Below are 7459 nucleotides of genomic sequence, written 5' to 3' on the forward strand. Positions count from 1 at the left end.
ATTTTTATATTCTTGACAGAAACTTTAAACACTTTATCTCTGTTTATCTCTATTTACTTATTATTACTAACCTCTACTATATATTTGTTTTAATAATTCAATGGAGTAGTCAGAGAATCAATAAACATTTAGATTTAACTCATATTTCTACTTTTCATGTTTCAATAATTTTTGTATTTCAAATCTTCTCTCTGGGACTAGTATAATTCTAGCCAAATATGTCCATTATGACACACAATCTTATTCAGGCTAATATCACATCTAAAAAAGGGCAAAATTTCAGTTCTTAGGGATCTCAACATCTCATATATTAAACATTTTGTAGGCCACTAAAACTTAGTCTTATCTAAAAAAAATCTTATTACTTAGGATTTAATTTTTCTCATTAGGGAGAAATTAAATCAACCAATTCACTTAAGTTAATTTAACTTAATTTTGGTGATTATGGGATAATAAAAGGTTAAAGAAGTGCCATCTACAAATTGGCAGAATAATATGTCCCTCTCATGTATCCCCCCTCAAGAATAGTAAATTCTCATCCACCCATGGACAAAAGTTTCTTTGTGGGAGTTTTGTTTTGTTTTTTTTTTAAAGATTTATTTATTTATACATACAGAACTGGGGCACGTACAGGCCAGAGATGCAGAGAGTGAGAGGCTCTTCACCAGAGACAGAGTGGGGAGCAGAACAGGCAGATCGACGAAAGTACACCACTGAGGGCAGCAGTGAGCTGGTCAGGAGAGGTCTGCCACGCCATGTGGTCACCTCCGGGGCAGGCGGGAATAGAACTCATGCAGAAGTGGCTTAAGTTTCTTAGTGCAGTGCTTTAACCCGCTGTGCCACCAGGGAGGACCTCTTTGTGGGAGTTTTAAGACCCAGATGGGGAATATGAACCCTCAGTCAAGAACACAATAGAAGATAACTGTGCTTAGAAGACAGCTTCATATCCAAGCAGCTTGCTTGACCCTGCTATAAACCTGGAAACAGCTTTGTATCTCTATAGACTTGTCTATGGTCCTGTTTGCCTCTTTCATCATGCCAGCACCATATGCCAACAACCACCGCATTTAGTGGTGCCCCAGTAACAGACACATAGATCTTGGTCCCAGCTGTTGACCCTGAATTGACCCATGACTGACCACTCGTGGCTGAGGTTGAGGGAACCCCTCAAGGTAAGTCCACCAAAAACGGTCTAAATTTAGGACTGAAAAGGCATTTTAGCTGATCTCCAGTCCCTCCCAGCAGCAGCCGAACTGGCAGAGGGACGTAATAAGTGAGATCCCCACCTGATCTCCTAGAGACTATAAAAGGGCTATATAGATGGCTCTAGCACCCTCACAAAATTCAACACCTTTTTTATGGTTAAGACTCTCAAAAAGTTAGATATAGAAAAAAAGAAATATCCAGACTTCCTAGTTCTGAGCACCTAGGATGGCTACTTTACTGTTATCTCCCTGATGTAATCATCCAATTTCTTTGTTGGATCTACTAGGCATGTGAAATACTCACAAATGTGCCTAAAGATTGTGCTTACTCTATCTGGGAAGATAATTACTTCAAATTGATTTATATATGTAATCATATAGTTGGGTTTATAAAAGAAGTTCTTCAGGCTGAAAGCAGATGATACCTGAAGTAATCTGAATTATGTTCCCATCTTATGGAAACAAGGGTTATTATGTAAGTAGTTATACCAGAGTATAATTGTATATTTACCCTCCTCTGCTCTTTTAACTGATTAAAAATCAACTGTGTGTGTGTGTGTGCGTGTGTACTCTCCCATAGTGGAATGCCCCAGATGACTAGTTTTCCCACTTCTTAGGTATCTTCATGATAATGTCCAAATACTATATGATCAGTTTCTTTAATAAATCTATACAGGTGAAAGGTTGTTTCTCTGGGCAAGAGGTTTGCTAAATATCTTACTCTACCATTCTAGAGGCCCTACCTTCCTTGATATCAACTCTTATTTGAAAGAAAGAAATTTGAAAAAACAAATTGTAATATAACATGATTGATGTATATTGAGTATTTTTTCAAGCTTTATACTTTAGTATAATCTTATCAGACTTTGTTTTATTTAATGTCAATATAATTCCATTACTGGAATTTTTTGTGAGGTATATAAAAATCTATCATCAGTATAACTTCCCTTTTTTTTCATCTGGATTATAATTTCTGTCTCTGGCTGCTTCTACTAACATTTTTCTAATGCTACTGTACTTAGAACTGCCTCAAAAAGTTTGGAGTAGTGCATCTCTGATCTTCAAAATTCAACTTTTTTTAATCTGTGATGTATGAGAACTGTTAACAAGAAGTTCTAGCTAAGAAAGCAGGTAAGATTTATTTACCTCTTATTAGATCACATCCATTCAGCAGCTCAGGTTTCCCACCTACTGACAATTCCACTGTGGTCTTTTTGACAATGGCAGAAATAGTACACTTGTAGCTACATGAAAACAACCATTGAATGTAGTTTTAACATTTCATCCTCTAAATACAGAAGTCAACACTTACATATATCTTTAGAGTAATAAAAAAGAAATACAAAGTCTAGATCTATACAAGCTTTGTTTAAATAGACAGATAAAAGAAGGCAAGTTGCCCTGCCTGTTTGTGAAAAAGCATTCCTACCCAATCTGTAAACAAATAGAAATTCACTACTAGATTGCTTGAAAAAGACAAATTACCTAGAATTTATAGTAGAGTAATTTCTTTCCTTTAAGTCATGATAATGAATCTCCATTACCCAACATTTTTAGTTTACCCTCTATCCTCAGAGATTGGAACAATGATTACGGGCTCTGGTGAAAAATAGGCCCCATCTTCTTTTTTTGATTCTCTTACATATTAGGAAATAGGATTCTCTTTGCACTTTCCTTTGCTAGGTACAGGATTTTAAAGATGAATGTGCCACATTAACATTCTAAAGATTATTCCCAGTTACTATGCTATTACTAAGTTCAAGAACAAGAAGTAAAGATGATAAACAGTTCTCAACATAAAATATTGTCTTTTAGTTTAATTTTGTTTAAAATCTGAAGTATATTTTCTCACAGTAGTGACAGTCACTTACTTCCCAATTAAAGCCATAGAAATCTTACTCCATAAGATATGCAATAATAAAAAAATAGATTTACAATAAAGGTTAACTTAATCATTTTGTATTACATTGTTTTTGAATCCTACCAGCATAGCTCCAAGGTTCTTTAAATAAATGTGCCATAAAGAAAATCTCCTATCTATATTAGAGAAGATAGGTTTGTTAGTGTTATATGTCACTCCTTGCAACACCAGCATCTTGGACACCACATAAGACCTACCAATAATTGAATGGAAACAGATATATAGAGATAGACACACACATATACATATATATATACACACATGTAATCTTCATATATACATATATAATTTGTATTATATCTAGGTAGAGTTATAAACTGGAATATTTATTCAATTAAATCATGTACAAATGTATAAACATGGATAACTTGTTGATAAGGCAGTAGGTAGCATAGTCATCTATATAGCAAATAATTTAAATATCATTTGAAACCACTTAAAATGGTATATATTGTTACTTCAGTATGTTATGAAAGTATACAAGCACAATGGTAAGAATGAAAATGAGGATAGTGGTTATCTCTTGAAACAAAAAGCATCAAACATGTTATTAATTAAGAGAGATATACTTTCAATATCTCTTTTTTAAAATCTCACCCTTTCAGGTAGTTTATAAGATTAAACTTACTTTCCTAATAATTTTTACTGTATCTTTTTTTAATGGAGGTTTACCATACAATCTATAACTTAGGGTACAGGCTGACATCACTTAGACGTTACCACACTTAACTCCTCTATCAAAGCATGTACTCCTCTGTCATAGGCTGCTCCTTTTCTCTTTCATTTCACCTTCCCCCTCTGGCAGCCTCAATTTTATAGCCATAAAATTTGTTTTAATTTAGTTTTGACTGTTTCTTCTCATGGAAACAACCTACATGTCCAATGACAGATGAGTGGATTAAGAAGATGTGCTCAGTGAAATAAAAATAAAAAAAAAACAAAAACATAAAAACAAAAACCTCAGTGAAGTAAACCAAAAAAAGAAAGAAAGAAAGAAAAAGAAAAATATCACTTGGTTTTACTTATAGGAGGAATGTAGGGGGGTATTTAAGGGATCGGGAAAAAATTTGTAATAAATTAGAAAACAAAATTAACAGGCAACAATAAACCACAGACAATCTGCAGAGGAAAGTGAGGGAGAGGGAGCAAAACAGGGCAGAGAAGAGCATGAGGGACTGTGGTGATGGTGTATGGGTGAAAAGCATACACTGTACAAAAGGGAAGAATGGAGTAATATATAGTTACAGATAAAGATCTATGAAGATGTGATATATTTCAGGGTGGATTCAATCTTATGCTTATACTCAATCTTAAAGGTGAAATTTTTCCTAATAATTTTAAAATATTAACCTTCTTCATTGTTTTGCCATTTACATAAATGTGCCAAAACTATAGCAAGTAAAACTGCCGACACCTTAGCATGATTCAAGGTAGTGACACAAAATTGCATTCATTGTCACAGGTAAAAAAGATACATTTCATCACTTCTCAAATATTATCTATAATTTTAACACCATGTGTGACCAAACAGGAGTTTCATATGAAAAAATAGGTATTCTAAAATAGGTAACTTTGTAGAAGAAAAGCACATGTGCAATTCTTGAGTTGAACTGAGTCTTATGGACAACCATTTTTACTTGTAGGAACCATCAGCAGACATGCCATGGTTATTCCAATTAGTGTATTTAGTAGATATTTCTAAGCATAAAGGTGAGCACCTCATTTTGAAGAAGAAAAAAATGTTATATTTTACCAGTGATAATATTTGGCTTTCAAGAGAAAACCCAAATTTTACAAACTTGTATCTGCTATCATGAGCCTTTCAGCTTTGCAATACTTGATAAGTGTTCTAATATACACAAGGATTATATAAATAACGTTTTTAAAAATATATAGTATAATGAAATCTGTCAACTTCAGAAGATCTGAAAATTTCAACTAGTGCCTGGTGCTACAAAATCTTGCAGCAGTAAAATACCCTTTCCTAGTGCAAAACTGATCAATGGATTTTAATGTATTATAGATTAAGGAAACACCCTTCATATTATGTCAGGTAACATATTGCAACTAATGTCTTTAAAATCCACTAATTGTTGACTTTTGATGTACTGTCAAAGAATAGCACTCTCTGAAAAGGCTATTAAGACACTGCCCTCTTTTCCAAATACTTATACAACAACCAAAATAACTGATAGCAACAGATTAAATGAAGGTATAAGCTTCTAATTTTATGAAGTAATTCAATGAAGTATTAAAGACATTTGTAAATATTTAAAGTAATGCTGCCCAGCCAACTAAATTTTTTTTTCTCATTTGGGGAAACTACAAAAGTTACAGCTTAGTGAAATAAGTCAAAAAGAAAAAGCAAAAATCTGGACAGTTTCACTCATAGCAGGAGTGTGAGAGATCAGGGGGAAAAAAGAGCAACTGTAATAAAGTAAAAACTGAAATCAACAAACTACTATAAACCAGAGACACTGAGGGTGGGGGCGAGGAGGGGAGCCCAAAGGGAGTAGGATCAAAACAGGGGTGGGAAGAGCTCACCAGACTATGGTGATGGCACATGCGTGAACTGGCGGTGGGAAGTCCACAGGGATTATAACGAAGATGAAAGTACACATTGTATAAAAATGAAGAATGATGGAAAAAAAAACTTAAAAAATTATAGTTTGCCAAATGTACAGACTACAAAAAACTTACTAAGAAAAAGATGAAAAGGAAGAAAAAAAACCCATTCTTATCTGAACTACAATAGAAAGCAAGATATTTTAATTCAGATCAGTAAGCATCCTGAAAACTAGTCTAGAAAAATGGTTTGGTATTTGTTTAAATACTTTAATTCATTTTAAAGACAATTCCAAGAGTCAGTAGTTATTCTATACACAAATTTCTCATATAATGTAACTATTTCCATTTGTATGAGATTTTATTGTAATTGATGTTATGCTATATTCTTTAAAAAAATTTACTCATTTTTTACATCATTCTTCACTTTGTGTATGTTATAATAAATTCTTACAAATAAATCGGTGGCTATCTTGGCACCCATTTCCTTTACTTCCCGCCAACAGTATTCTGATCCTCCATGAGGAGTTCAATTTTCCTATTCCTTAGTCAAGTGATTGGGATTACCCTGACTCCCATGTCCAACATTTGAATGAAGTCCTGTAATTGATTCAAGAATGGAAATTTTTCCACACTGGACCAATAAAGAGGAAAAGTCCCTTGACATGTGCACAATTTATCTCCTTTTACATGGCATGTTTAAAGGTGTGAGATTTCCTGTAGGCATTTTATAACTAGAAGGGAAACTACATAAGACGCTGACGATTAAGTTGACAGGCATGGAAACATAGCAGAGAAACACTTAGAAGCAAGATCTTAGTGATTTTGTTTAGACAGCTGACTGACAGCTACTTGTACCACTGAACTTTTAATATTAAGCTAATCTATATTTTGTTTGTTTTAGCTCTTTGAGATTTGTTTTCCATTGCTTGTAAATAACAGATTTCTAATCAACTTAGACAACTGAAAGACTTTACTTCTAAGCTATACAGAATGATGATATATTTGATTTTGAAAGATAACAAGATAAATTTATTCCTATATTTTAACAATGATTACCTATTTATTCACAGGCAATGCAACAGTGCTGGGGACTTAGGGTACACAAAGCACACATGACTCCATCCCTTACAAATTACACATTGATCTAGTCTCTTAATAGTTAAAAGAGCTTTGAAGAGGAGGAATAGAATCTAGTGGAGGTTTTTACAGGGGAGTTGGTCTACTCTGGGCTGTCTTAGTTCCCTAAGTTTTCCATAACAAAGAACCACACACTAGATGGCGTACTAATAGTAATTTGAAGGGACAATGCACTCCTATGTTCAATACTACCCAATTTACTAGGCTTATGGAAACAGAGCCCAAAGACAGATGAATGGATCAGAAAACTGTGGCACAATGAAATACTACTCATCTATTTAAAGGGTGTGGTACACGTATACATTGGAATCTATTAATTATGCAGCAATCAAAAAGTAAAACTCATGCCATTTGCAGCAACATGGCTGACGCTACTAGGGATTATGCTCAGTGAAATAAGTCAGGAGGAAAAATAAAAATATCAGATGGTTTCACTTATAGGAGGAATATAGGTAAACCAAGTAAGGGATCAGGGAAAAAGAAAAGTATATGAAGACAAAACTAGCAGGCAACTATAAATTGGAGACCTTCAGCTGGGGAGGAGGAGGGAGAAGGTTTAAAATGGGTGGGAAGAGCACAAGAGACTGTGGTGATGGTTCATGATGGACTTGGTGGTGGGATAATGTCT

The sequence above is a fragment of the Condylura cristata genome, unplaced genomic scaffold (assembly GCF_000260355.1).
Source record: "Condylura cristata isolate star-nosed mole 26May11 unplaced genomic scaffold, ConCri1.0 scaffold00016, whole genome shotgun sequence".
Classification (NCBI taxonomy): domain Eukaryota; kingdom Metazoa; phylum Chordata; class Mammalia; order Eulipotyphla; family Talpidae; genus Condylura; species Condylura cristata.